At 45.5% G+C, this 15,000-nt stretch overlaps 1 protein-coding gene across 4 annotated transcripts in view; it reads left to right on the top strand.

Annotated features, from left to right (window-relative positions):
• Positions 1 to 15,000, top strand: part of sulf1 (sulfatase 1) — an 86,032-nt gene that overhangs the window by 13,430 nt on the left and 57,602 nt on the right. For 3 of the 4 annotated variants that reach the window (XM_029116144.2, XM_029116145.2, XM_029116146.2), the window contains exon 1: positions 14,354 to 14,660. The gene's annotated coding sequence lies outside the window, so the exon portion shown is untranslated. Of the gene's footprint in view, positions 1 to 14,353; positions 14,661 to 15,000 lie in introns of those variants that run through there. The other variant, XM_029116143.2, reaches the window with a different exon arrangement.

Consider the following 15,000-nt stretch of genomic DNA (forward strand, 5'->3'; position numbering starts at 1 on the left):
GTGGTATCTGGCACCAAGATGTTAGCAGCAGATCCTTTAAGTCCTGTATGTTGTGAGGTGGGGCCTACATGGATCGGACTTGTTTTTCCAGCAGGTCCCACAGATGCTCGATGGGATTGAGATCTGGGGAATTTGGAGGCCAAGTCAACACCTTGAACCCATTGTTATGTTCCTCAAACCATTCCTGAACCATTTTTGCTTTGTGGCCGACTGGTCTGCGGCTACGCAGTCCCATATGCATCAAACTATGATGCACTGTGTGTTCTGACACCTTTCTATCATTATCTGCGTTAACTTTTTCAGAAATTTGAGCTACAGTAGCTCGTATGTTGGATTGGACCACACGAGCCAGCCTTCGCTCCCTGCGCGCATCAAATAGCCTTGGCTGCCCATGACCCTGTCGCCGGTTCAACGCTTTTCCTTCCTTGAACCACTTTTGATAGGTACTGACCACTGCAGACCGGGAAACACCCCAGAAGGCCTGCAGTGTTTTTCACTTCACCTGTCAATGGTCATAATGTTATGGCTGATCTGTGTATGCTAATGTTAGCTCTAGACCAGAGGTGTCAAACCGGTTCCACGGAGGGCCGAGTGTCTGCAGGTTTTTGCTCTCTCCTTGTACTTGATTGGTTAATTAGGTCACTGATTGGTTAGTTTCTACCCTCACCTGGTTGTGTAGGTATGAACTAGGAACCAATTCATAGGAAAAACCAAAAACCTGCAGACACTCGGCCCTTTGTGGAACCGGTTTGACACCTGTGCTCTAGACTTTCCTGTCCCGACATTTGGTACCAAGGAATAAAGGAGGGTTTCAGGTGGGGAGGGAGGAGTCGACTATCAACATGATTCCGTTTTGGAAAAATGAAAGGCCATATAAACAATAACGCCATGTTCAGTTTTTTTACGGCTTTTGAACTTGAGTTATAAAACAATTTTCTTCCTCAAACTCCTGCGACTGGTTCCTTCTCCATCTAGACTCGTGACACTGCAACTGTAAGCCAGGGTAGACATTATTTAGTTTAATACATATTTAGTCAAAACTATGTACCCTTAATAGAAGAATATGCAAGAATTCTGAGGTAATTTTGTGCTGTTATAGGTTCTGCAAGCAACATCTCAGTCTCAGCGCTCCTTTTTTCTATTGAGTCAAAGGCATCGCACCACCTTCGGTCGTTCCAGCTCTTTTTGCTGGGAGCCTTTGCTTCCCTGTACTTTTGCTTTATTTTATTTATTTTATCAGGGATCTGTTTGTTAGATTAGATGAAAACCATTACGAGAAGCCTAAAGCAAATGATACACATCGCTATTCGATTAGCACAACATGCCCTGTTTTCGCAGCACGTAACGAACGCATCAACCCGCAAACCCCGCCCTAAGTCCTAAAGTCCGGGGCTTGGCCCCAAGTGAGAGCCGGGCTACTCGGCCATGGCCTACTGGCCGACTGGCACCAGCCCGTGTCAATGGAAACCAAAACATTTCTGGTTTGGCACCAGTGGAAACCAGGCGTTTGTGTCAACTAGGCCATTAGTGTAATCGAGGAGTTGTGTCTTCAATGTGTCACGTGACCGACAGTCTTTCCTAACACAAGGCCTTCCTCGGTCTTCCTATGTCCTCTCAGAGCCGCTCTGGTCTGATATGTTCCTCAGCGGCCCCCAGCTCTGTTCCAGTGACCTGGGTTGGGCGTCACGCTGTGGCTCGGGCTCAGCTACTTTATTGGAAACCGTTCAATCAAAAACTATTGAGATGAAAGGGCGTTGAGAGAAGGGCGCTAGCTTCCCATCGACGTCTGGTCGGTCCCCTCTGTTTTGTTACAGAACCACAGTAATCTGCCTAAACGTTGTTGGCTTAACGTTGAGAAGGATCAGAGCAACCAACATAAGAGATGTTTCAGGGTTGGAGACAACAGGACAACGCCGCACGCCTTTGGTCTTTGCGCAGCTTCGTTGTCCTCAAGGTTCTATGTTTCATCTCTTAGGAAGTTCTGAAGAACTTTCTTGTAGCAAGTCACCTGAACTGGCCTGTTAGTTGGTGTTGTTAGCTGTGTGTGTGTAGGTGTGTGTGTGTGTGTGTGTGTGTGTGCCATTCTGTCTCTCACCATGTTTCTGGCAACAGGCTTATAGGATTAGTACAGTGTCCAAAATGGCACCCTATTTCCTGTTCAGTGCCCTACTTCAGACCGTCATGACTGGGCAAAGGGATCGGCATATATATATATATATATATATATATATATATATATATATATATATATATATATAGGGACTAGGGATCCAGTTGGGACACGTGTCAGATTCATCCAGGCATTTTGTTGTAGACCAGTTAACCACACCCCCTCTTCTCTCATCCCCCCTTCTCTAAGACTTCCTGTTCTCCTTGTTTCTGCCTTTCACCTCTCAGCCTGAGGGGATTAAAACCTGCTTCCGGACGCTCCGCTAGGACGAGACCCCGAAAAGCCCCTCAGGGATGAGGGGTCTGTACCAAATGGTGTTCTGTTCCCAACATAGTGCCCTGTGTTCCCTAGTTTTGCTGGTTTGTGTGCTACATAGGGAATAGAATGCCATTTGGGCCATATGCAGGTTAACCTAGCTACTGTTGTCCCCAGCAACAATGCAGCTTTCTTTTTTTCTTCATACATTAGAACCCCAGACCACCCTAGTGATCTCTCTCTGGGTTCCTGGAGTCAAGAGGAATGGAAGTCAACGCAGACAAATGTTCTCCTGTCAACCTTCCGATCCAGATTGTGGGTGTTCCCGACCATTCCACGTGTCGAGGACAGAGAACCCTATAGATTGTAATTTTGCAACATCTACTGTACCTGGAAGATTTGCACAGATAACAGTGATTCTAGCTTGTGATGGCTGAACTCCAACCCCCCCCCCCACCACCCTCTATTTAGACAAGACAGGCCGTGACTTTTCAGTGCTGAGAGGCCGCTGAACTGTGTGTTTGGTGTGTTTAATGTGTGTGTGTGTGTGTGTGTGTGTGTGTGTGTGTGTGTGTGTATGTGTACACTGATACATGCTGTTCAGTTAGACTATTTTTTTTTAGTTTTGTCTGTGAATGGTTCCCCTTCAGAGACGGGAGGAGCAGTTGGTCAGTGTTTCTTTATTTATACTGAGACCCAGATCTCTTTCACAGCTGAGCCCTGTATTCCGACAATAAATCACATACAAAATGGAAATGAGACATTAAGAACAACAATTACAATTGACAACATGAAGATGATTCATAGGAAATGTAAAATGTGTTAGAGAAAACGTTTAACCTAAGATCACTCTGAATGGCATTATATTCATGAACAGTTTTACCTAGTTCTGAATAGGCCTGCAATATATTTGGCACCATCCGGTCTTGAGATCATACTTGGTAACAGCTGTTATTCTGACCAATCTTCTCTGTTAGATAGTCAAGAAGTTAACTGCCTTTGGTTAAAATATCAACCAATGTTGGGCCCTTCTAGATGCCTGTGCCTCCCAGCCAGGTGAGCTATTCTAGAGTCTGGGGGACGTGGTCCATCCGGAGATTAGTGGAGTCTACTACGTTACTGGACTGTAGCGTTGACATTACTTTTTCTTCTTTACTTTTAATCAAAGCCAATATTAAGAAGCTGATCTCTTGCTAAGTGTATCTACAGGGGAAGGCTAATTCACACAATGCAGGCTAATGGGTTCATCAATGGCTGATTAATGAACCATCTGGGGTGTATTGATCAGGTCGAAACTGTTGCAAAGGTGTGAAAAGACGGTGATCTGTTCCTTCAGCTGACTGCGTGATTGATAATCATGGACGGTCAGTACTTTCATTACAATTAAACAAACCAATTATTTTCTGTTTCAGAAACATCAACATGACATTAGCTAATATTTGCATTTCAATTCATTATTCTTAGTTGTCATGTGCACAGTTTATAACAAGTGTGCCTTGAAATGCTGAGCACTGGGAAATGCAAGGACATGATAGGCTACTAAAATGGGAATTCAAAACCAGCCTTAGCTAGATTAACAAGCTAGCTAGCTGTTATGTAGTTAGCTGCTAATGCATTCATGAAGCGTGCATATGATCAAATTTGATCTTAAAACGGGTCGTAAGATCATTTCACCGACAGAGCAGATATTCATCAATATTGTCTTATCCTTACGATGAAACTCGCATCTGGTCGGAGAGCGTATAAGACCAACGTAAAAAAATAAGATAATGCTTGATTTGCAACAAGTCCATCATAATCACGCAAAACAACAATCGTAACTGCCTCAGTAACAACAACCACAAATTATAATTATAATAATAGGTCATATAAAATAAGATGACAAGGAAAATATAACACACACAAACGTACCACAATATTAAATATTGCATCACTACCGTAGGCTATTATTGTATTTATTTATTTCACTTTTTTATTCTGCATTTTCTCTCTTATTTCTGTTGTTCATGCGTTTGTAAGTTTGGAAATGCCTTTGTGTGTGTAATGCTCTAGACAAATAAACTTGCTTCGCCTTGCTTTTCCTGAGTCACTCAGGCCGTATCGACTACTTGGAGATCATAAATGATCATTAGAATTTCAGTGGCTGGCATCATGATTAGCTAACAGGTCTTAAATTGACTAATGAGAGTAGGCCTATAAATAAACCAGTGGTTCTGGGTCAAGCAGTTACCCTAATTATGGCAGAGCTTGCTCTTTTAAAAGACTTCAGCTCTTGGCTGAGAGGCGAAAGTGTTCCGTAACTGCGCTGATTTCATCATTGAGAATGAAGAATGGTTAATTAGCCGTTTCAGGCTGTAATTTATGCTGAAATCTGTCATTTCATAGGTTGATGATCGCCACACCCGCATAAATTACAGGTGTGTCATATGTAAATAAGTACAGGTGCTGCACGTTCTCCTGTCCATGGCTTTATCCGATTAATCAATCTGCCATGACATCTACACTCATTTCCACCAGGTACGTTTAGAGATGATCATAAGTCTCTCCCAACGTTCAAATCTGAGATCTGTTCTGAGAAGGTTTCATGAATGAGGGCCATTGTTTCTAAGCATAAACTTTGTTGACGCTTGAGGGCTGAATTTACCATTCTGTCCTTTCATTCTGCTCTTTGGTTGGCTCTGATGACATTAAGAAAACAAACAGATCTGTGATGTCCCTACAATGGACATATAACTAGAGAGAAAATGTAACACAATAAAGTTTATATTCAGTTAGTTTCCTTTCTGTAATATGTGATTCTGTTGGTGTAAGGCAGATGGTCACGACTTAAAAGCTACAGGGTCTGTTCTTCTGACTGCTGATGCCTTTGGCGCCAGTACTGAGGTCATATTGGTTGTGTTATTGTATTCTGTGGCTGAGGGACTCACCTTCCTGTGGCATACCTTTTATGATGTATTTATTAAACCCTTGTGATTATGTGTGTGAATTACACTGAGCTCGCACAGTTAGAGCTGGGTGCAGAAATTAAACTTCATAGCTCCAACATCAAGAGTGGGGTGGAGAACCAGATATTTGTCCCCTAGTAGAGGTACACAAACTTTCTGAGGTTTCCCCAATTCGTCTCAGCTCTCTCTGATAGTCTTCCTCAGACAAGCCGTTCTGGGCATGCGATACATTTGGCACCGACGGGCCTCCATAAGAACTCCAATGTCAACGTAATTAAAGCTGTGTGAGATCTCTTGGACAGGGAAAATTGTAAAAAAAAAAAAACAGCCCAAGTCAAAAGAAGGGTTATGGCAAATCCAGCAAGAAGCTGGGAAGATAGGCTGTGTATATAAATAATATTCCGTGTGCGAGAGCTAATCCTCTCCAGTGAAGAAGGGCTTTGGTGAGGTCCTATACATTAGAGCTAACACGTTAGTGACAGTTGCTGCCAGACATGCGTGTAAAGCCACATGGCTGTGTTCTGCTGGCATGTAGCAGCAGATGGATGGCGTGATCAGGGCTCTTTACGTGTACGTGTGTTGCATGTTCAGCTGTCTCGCAGAACCCCAGGGCATTTTAGGAATTTACTACGGTAGCACAACCCCCCCCCCCCAATCTCTTTCTCCTTTTCCCATCCCACCATTAAGTCTCTTCCCTTTTTCCCCCTCCCCTCCTCTCCCTCTTTCTTTTCCAGTCCCCCTATATCCACTCTTTCTCTCTGCCCTTACCTCTCATGTCCTCTGTCAGGAATGTGTGTGACCACACTGTGTCCTGGGGACCACAAGGGGACTAGGGGCGTTCTGATAAATATAGAAGCTAGGGGTTATTATCCTATACACACACACACACACACACACACACACACACATACACTGCAGCAATGTCACCTTAGCTTATCCTGCACGACATCTGCTGTCCAACATGTTCCTCTGCTGGTCTTATGAGCTTGTCACTTAATTTACTGAATTACCTCCCTCGCTTCTGTTCCAAATATAACCCCTATTTTTTGTACAGTGTTCCACTTTTGATAGCGTCCTGGTTAAAAAAAAGTGTACTATATAGGGAGTAGTGTACACTTTGTGCTGCTGATGGTCTTCCTCCTGGGAGAAACGTTCAGCTGCTGACAGTGTCATCAGCGGGATCCAAATGGCACACTAACCCTGCTTAGTGTTCTACTGTCATGCCGCCTTATGCTCCCGGGTCAAAGAAAAGGCACTATGATATAGGTTGCCATTTAGACTGCAGCCTTGCATGCTGACATGTACCAGGAGGACTGGTCTAGGGCGGAGGTGTGGTGTTGTCTCGCTCTGTGTCTGTTCTCAAACCCCCGATGAGGGCTGTGTGCTTGGGGGTGGGGGGCGTGAGGGTAGTTGCAGGGAAATGGGTCTGGGGGAGGGTTGAGGTTGTTGGGCTGGGGTTTGGTGTGGAGGGAGAGTAGGGTCTGGGTTGTAGGGACTAGAGAGTAGGATCTGGAGAGCAGGGTCTGGGATGTAAGGTCTGGGATTTAGGGTCGGGATTTAGGGTCTGGATGTAGGGTCTGGGATGTAGGGTCTGGGATGTAGGGTCTGGGATGTAGGGTCGGGATTTAGGGTCTGGATGTAGGGTCGGGATTTAGGGTCTGGATGTAGGGTCTGGGATGTAGGGTCTGGATGTAAGGTCTGGGATTTAGGGTCGGGATTTAGGGTCTGGATGTAGGGTCTGGGATGTAGGGTCTGGGATGTAGGGTCTGGATGTAAGGTCTGGATGTAAGGTCTGGGCTGTAGGGTCTGGGCTGTAGGGTCTGGGCTGTAGGGTCTGGGATTTAGGGTCTGGATGTAGGGTCTGGGATGTAGGGTCTGGATGTATGGTCTGGGATGTAGGGTCTGGGATGTAGGGTCTGGGATGTAGGGTCTGGGATGTAGGGTCTGGGATGTAGGGTCTGGGATGTAGGGTCTGGGATGTATGGTCTGGGATGTAGGGTCTGGGATGTAGGGTCTGGGATGTAGGGTCTGGGATGTAGGGTCTGGAGCTATGGTTGACGTGTGACAGATTCCCCCAGAGGTTGTCATGGAGGGGAGACTCCGGGAACTTTTTGATGATCTAAGGCATCCAATCCTTTCCTGAACACTCTACGTTTGACCAGTGAAGCACGGTGATTGGGTTGTGAATGTCCACAATGGAAAGCCTTGGCTGGAGGTGGGAGGAGTCACCATACAAACACTGACCCCCTGCGGGCTATTCACTCATTAATAGGATGATGTCATTTATATACCTCCTTCCAAAGCTCCATACACCTTCCACTACCCTCGATTCTGTTTGCTGATCAGTTCATCTGCGAATTTCCCTGTGATTGAAAGGATGTTAAGGAATGTTCCAAAGAGTGGATGCATTTGTTTATAGAGATTACCCTTTCCAACCAGCAAGACTGAGGTATTCAGATCTGCTCGATTCCTGAGAGAAAACAACCCAGCCTTCCCTTATTGTCGGCCATGATGGTGGGGGTGTGGATGAGTTTGGTTGTGTCGGCCATGAGGGTGGGGGTGTGGATGAGTTTGGTTGTGTCGGCCATGAGGGTGGGGGTATGGATGATTTTGGTTGTGTCGGCCATGATGGTGGGGGTGGAGGTGTGGGTGGGTTTGTATGTGTCGGCCATGAGGTTGGGGGTGTGGATGAGTTTGTATGTGTCGGCCATGGGGGTGGGGGTGGAGGTGTGGGTGGGTTTGGATGTGTCGGCCATGGGGGTGGGGGTGTGGATGAGTTTGTATGTGTCGGCCATGGGGGTGGGGGTGGAGGTGTGGGTGGGTTTGGGTGTGTTTGCTACCATTGAGAGAGCGGGAAGACGGGGGGGGGGTCGGTGAGGTCATCTACTTTGAGCTTTTTCCCCTCAAGCCTCTCTCTGTCTCTTTCACTCTCTCTTTTACCTCTGTCTCTTTCTTAATTTAATTGAATTCAAAGGGACTTCCATGCCCTGGGAAGCGTATGTCTACATACCCAATGCATGTCAAATAAACAATAAACCAAAGTGAAATAAACAATCTCAAGTTGGCTGCTCTCCTCGGTTGTAACAGTGTGTTGCATTTTCTACATTGGGCAGATTGTTTTATAGAGTTTTGCAATAATTGCAGCATACATTGTTTTTAAAGTGAGTGGACACACTCTCCCTACCTATTTAGAGATTCTTTTTCCACAGCTTTTATTGACATTGGCAGTCTGAGAGAGAAAAAGATTTAGAGGAGACAGGTTTTGAACTTGGGTCTCCTGAGGTGGACACACGGAGGAGATGGGTATCGAAACCCGGGTCTCCAGGGGGAGCAGTATGTGAGCATTATGGAGTTCAGAGTGTTTCTCCTGGACCAGGCCTTTGCAACAAGACCACATGCATGTTCATACCTATATCATGCTGAGCTAACTGGGCTACACAGGTACCAAGTCGAAATACAATAGGACATAAAACAAACATAGAGCTTGATTGCTCTTTTCTTACAGCAGGAGGTTTCAAACTTTAGAAGATAAAAAACTCTGCCAAACATGCCTGTAATGCTAAAGAACAGAGCATGCTGCGAAACCAGCAAAACATTAGATATTCACACGGTCTCCTCACCTGCTTAGATGTGAATCCAAAAGTGTCCTTGCAAAATTAAATCATGTCTCATTTTATTAGCCACATGCTTCATTGACAGCAGGTGTAAACTATCCTTAAACGGCTTCATTATGTAGGCTATCCCCAGTGTCGACCTTAGCCTTATGGGGGCCCTAGGCAAATTTAGATTTGGGGTCCCCCTCTCCCTTAATGGTCTGGGGCTCACTAGCGGTTTGGGGGCCCCTAGTGTTTAAGGGCCCTGAGCGACTGCGTATGTTGCTTATGCCTAGGACGTACCTACTTAATGGCTGTACCTACTTAATGCACTGTATTTGACCAGACTCATACGGTGCTTAAGACTCATTTGTCATATGAACATGTATGGGGGGGGGGGGGGTATGGATTAACACAGGAATAAAGTAAATACATTTTTACAATCCACTTTAACATACACTTCCTGAACTGGTCAGACAAAGGTTGCCGTAAAAAAATTATTTGGTAAATGCAAAAGGCATCCTTCACCCACATTGCAAAGAATACCCTAGTATACCCCGATATACCCTAGTATACCCCAATATACCCTAGTATCCCCTAGTATACCCCGATATACCCCAGTATACCACGATATACCCCAGTATACCCTGATATACCCCAGTATACCACGATATACCCCAGTATACCCTATTATACCCTTGTATACCCCGATATACCCCTAGTACACCCCGGTATACCACGATGAATATGACCTTCCTGCCAATCTATGGCTATGGTGATGTAATGTACAGACTGGCCACTAAAAAGCTCCTCAATAAATAATTTTTCGCACTGCATTCTGCTTTTTTCTCCAGCTTACTTCTGACATCACTCATCAACATGACCTTTACACTCTGACCCCCCTCATCGCTTCTCACTGTGAACTTTACACTCTGACCCGTCCCATCACCCGCAGCTTTGACCTTTACACTCTTACCCCCTTCATCGCTTGTCACACTGACCTTTACGCTCCGATCCCCCAACGTCGCTCGTTGCCTTGACCTCTACACTCTTTGTCACTCGTCAATATGACCTTTACCCTCCGGTTCTCTGTCCCTCACTACATGCCTCCCTCCAGACACACTGTCTCGACCAGAAGCATGAACTGGTTGGTATGTTGGTAGGGGAACTGGCTTGACTCTGGTGGTGTACCGGGCCGTCTTCACCAGCCTCTGGATGGGCATGGGATCAGAGTAGGGTTCCCTGGGCAGTCAGACAGCCTGGCAGGAGGCTCTGGTGCAGCTGTACTGTCTGGAGAAGACCCAGGGTGGCGGGACACCGGGCATCATGTGTCTGTGTGTGGTGTTCTTCAGTATGCCCATCATTAGGGAAAGCTGATACCACTAGGCAGATTGGAGGAACGAACTGAGACAGATTGGGTATGAGAGTCTTTCGGGCTTAACCCGAAATTCCTCGCTCTTCCCTTCTGTTGTAAAAGTCCAGTTGTGCTAATAATATTTTCTGTGATGACTTCCTTCAGGGCCAAGAGCAGGTACATATCTGTGGGTATTCCACGTTATGCAGCCATACTGAGATTGCCAGGTTTTAAGAAGCTACTGTATTTGGCGACTGCCAGATTGGGAGCAACCGTCCTCATTTGATTGACAGGTCTCCCTTCATCTCTCTTCAGGGAAGCAGTGTCAGGTGTCACCACGGTAACACTGACCAGCATGATTATATGTTGATCTAATTCAACCATCTGTTCTCTCTCTCTTTCTTTCTCTGTCTCTTGCTATCTCATTCCAACTCATTCCAGCTGCATTTAGCACTTATGCTGTACACAACTGGAATAAACTACCAGAAGATCTTAGACGTGCCCCAAACATATCCATTTTTAAATCCAGGTTAAATACACTTCTCTTCTCACGTGCCTATGACTGAGCACTTAAACTTAACCACACTGTTTAGCCTTATAGCTTCCTATGTTTTATCCCATTTTTAATCTTTACATGTTTTCTTATTGTATTTTTTATCATTATGATGTATTCATTTGTTTTGATGTTTTTATTTGAGTATTTGTTTTTATGTTATTGTACTTTCATATATTTTTCTTTGTAAAGCACATTGAATTGCTGCGATGTATGAATTGTGCTATATAAATAAACTTGCTTGCTTTTAAGCTTTGTTTCACCAGTATAAAAGCTGTTAATCAAGCCCATAATGTATGCGTGTGGAGTAGAAGAGTGAGAGGGAGAAAGAGCGACAGGTGTGATTGACCTGCTGCTATAACACAGCCTTTGTTGTTCCACACCAACGATGAAGTAACTCGCTTGACACTCCACGGACTGCTGATGTGTATTGGTGTGGTAATATCTACTGGAGTGGTTGTTGTCCGTGCTAACGTCTTTTGTTCTTTTGTTCTGCCATGCGTTAATCAGCTGCTTTTAACTTCACTCTGCAGGAAATCTACATGTAATGGAGTTAATTACCTGGGATTCTTTCCTGGCAGGTCAGAGTATTGTTTATCTGTGGTTTTGGCAGGTCAGGGTATTGTTTTTCTGTGGTCTTGGCAGTGTCGGGGTATTGTTTGTCTGTGGTCTTGGCAGTGTAGGGGTATGTAGCTGTCATGGAGGGAGTTTAGGTGGGAAGTCTTCATTCAAGTGTGAGAAAAAATGTAAAAATCTCTTCTAATAGACACAGGAGTTTGATTTGATTTATCTGTGTTTGATTTAATTACAATGTCCTTGTGGCTCACAATGGCCTGTGCTAAATATGTGTCTGATGTGGTCATACATTTGGCAGGAGGTTAGATTGTGCAGCTCCATTTCCACCTCATTTTGTGAGCAGTGCGGGCATGGTCTGTCTTCTCCCCTGTGTTACCCTCTCCTGATAGCTGCTCACAGTCTGTACATAGTCAAGACCATGATCACTGAGTCTGGACATAGTCAAGACCATGATCACTGAGTCTGTACACAGTCAAGGCCATGATCACTGAGTCTGTACATAGTCAAGACCATGATCACTGAGTCTGTACATAGTCAAGACCATGATCACTGAGTCTGGACATAGTCAAGACCATGATCACTGAGTCTGGACATAGTCAAGACCATGATCACTGAGTCTGGACATAGTCAAGACCATGATCACTGAGTCTGTACATAGTCAAGACCATGATCACTGAGTCTGTACATAGTCAAGACCATGATCACTGAGTCTGTACACAGTCAAGACCATGATCACTGAGTCTGTACACAGTCAAGACCATGATCACTGAGTCTGTACACAGTCAAGACCATGATCACTGAGTCTGTACACAGTCAAGACCATGATCACTGAGTCTGTACACAGTCAAGACCATGATCACTGAGTCTGTACATAGTCAAGACCATGATCACTGAGTCTGTACATAGTCAAGACCATGATCACTGAGTCTGGACATAGTCAAGACCATGATCACTGAGTCTGGACACAGTCAAGACCATGATCACTGAGTCTGGAAACAGTCAAGACCATGATCACTGAGTCTGGACACAGTCAAGACCATGATCACTGAGTCTGGACACAGTCAAGACCATGATCACTGAGTCTGGACACAGTCAAGACCATGATCACTGAGTCTGTACATAGTCAAGACCATGATCACTGAGTCTGTACATAGTCAAGACCATGATCACTGAGTCTGTACATAGTCAAGACCATGATCACTGAGTCTGTACATAGTCAAGACCATGATCACTGAGTCTGTACATAGTCAAGACCATGATCACTGAGTCTGTACATAGTCAAGACCATGATCACTGAGTCTGTACATAGTCAAGACCATGATCACTGAGTCTGTACATAGTCAAGACCATGATCACTGAGTCTGTACATAGTTGGTATTCTGCCCCTGTGTGTTCATGTAGTTTAGGGCAATATACTATGTCCTTCCAGTGTGCTGGGCTGGGTCTCTGTGGGGTCTGTTTGGGTCTGGCTCAGATGGTTCCTGTAGTTCGCCTCTCTGTAGATGAGGGGTTCCTTTTAGTGTGGAACCATTTTTTTCTATCTTAAAGCTATAGATCGATGTGTTGTATGGAGGAATGCTGCTGAGACTGTGTGTCACACACAGTATCACACTATGGTGTGAGGGCTATAGTATTATCTGCTGTGTGTGTGTGTGTGTGTGTGTGTGTGTGTGCGTGCGTGCGTGCGTGCGTGTGCGGCTAGCGCTTTAGTGCTAACGGCTGGCTCACCGTGAAACCAACTGAACGCTAAAGCATTGTTACTTTATTAGGTGAATTCTCTGGACCACATTTACTTTGAAGAAAAGGAGACCAGGAGAGAGGGCAGATCAGCAGAGAGGGCAGACCAGCAGAGAGGGCAGACCAGCAGAGAGGGCAGACCAGCAGAGAGGGGAGACCAGCAGAGAGGGGAGACCAGCAGAGAGGGGAGACCAGTGGAGAGGGGAGACCAGCAGAGAGGGGAGACCGGGAGAGAGATGAGACCGGCAGTGGGGGGAGAATTGGAGAGTGGGGAGACCGGGAGAGTGGGGAGAATTGGAGAGTGGGGAGACCGGGAGAGGGTTGTGACTTCACAGGGTCGTCAGGGTGTCAGGGAGAATGTGAGGGGGTGAAATGGGCCACTGTGAGAGAAAAGGTATGTGTGTGCATGTTTTTTCATGTGTGTGTGTGTGTGTGTGTGTGTGTGTTTGTTCAGGTCACAATTATTGTTAACGCTTTCAAATCAACACCATTGGCTTTCTTTATGGGGAAACTATAGGTTACACTCCCATATAAGTGAGAAATAAGAAAGCTATAATTAGTAACAAAAGTGAAAAATTATTGAATGCTAAGAAAACGTTACGCACGTTTTATAACGATAATGTCATTTTTATTGTCGTAGGTTATGTACCGTGTTGTAACAATGTGCAAATGGTTAGGGGTAGGAATTAAATCCAGGGATTAATGTTGGTTAACTCAACAATGTTGTTTGGGATTTACTGTTGCGCTTTTGTCATGGCAACGGGTCACATCTCACTGCTGTGATTGGATGTTGCTGATACCGGAGTTTATCAATGTTTAATGTTCTTTCCCTGAACTCTGATTCTCTGCCCACCCGTTCCCCTCTCCCTGTGTCTGCTTTCTCTGTCTCCAACACACACGCACACACACACACACTCCAACACACACACACACACACACCCATACTCATACACACTCTCTCCCTCTCAAGTTACTGGGGGTTTTCTCGCGTCTCTCCCGTAGTGTGTCCCTCCACTCCAGTCTGTCCTGTGTGTGTGTGTGTGTGTGTGTGTGTGTGTGTGTCTGTCCTGCCTCCTGGCACAAGGGAACCACCCAGTAGCCAGCCTTTGCTAAGCTGTGATTGGTCAGGGGGAGTGTGTCTAGGCTATGAGAGGAGGTGGGTCGGGTGGTGGCTGTACTCCACCTCTCTGCTCAGGACGTGTCTCGACAGATGGTCAGGACTGGAGTGTCATCACATCCAGGAGAGGAACGGGACTGAGAGGTTGTCTTCTCCTTCTTCTTTCAGGGGAGCTGGGCTCTTCTCTCTTTTCTACCTCTCTCCCACCAAGACCAAAACTCTGCATGAGAACAGCAAGACAAGAAGAGGACAGAAGACCGAGAGAGGACAGAAGACAGAGAGGGGAGAGTGAGAGAGTGGACAGAGATAGAGGAATCCTTATCTTTCTCACTCATCCAGCACCACTAGCCTGTCCTCCAGGTACTGTGAAACTTTCTCTCAAACTCCTTCTCTTTTTTCTTTATTTCTTTATATCTGCCTCATTCCTTCTCTCTCTCTGTATCTCTTTCTCTCCTGTTCTCGCTGTGTGTCTGTCTCTCTTTCTATCACTTTTCCTATCTACTTTCTGCTGCCACATTTCTAGTTTTTCCAGTAGAGTCTTGTAAAGAGTTTAGAGGTGAGAGAGACAGTCAGAAACACCTTCTGACTGTCTGTGTGTGTGTGTGTATGGGTGTGTGTGTGTGTTGGGAGGGAAAGGGATGGGGGGGGTGATTTATAGCAGCATGCAGTGTGCTGTTCCTCAATGAGAGACAGAGTTGTG

Source organism: Esox lucius, chromosome 21 (assembly GCF_011004845.1).
Source record: "Esox lucius isolate fEsoLuc1 chromosome 21, fEsoLuc1.pri, whole genome shotgun sequence".
In the NCBI taxonomy this organism is placed as follows: domain Eukaryota; kingdom Metazoa; phylum Chordata; class Actinopteri; order Esociformes; family Esocidae; genus Esox; species Esox lucius.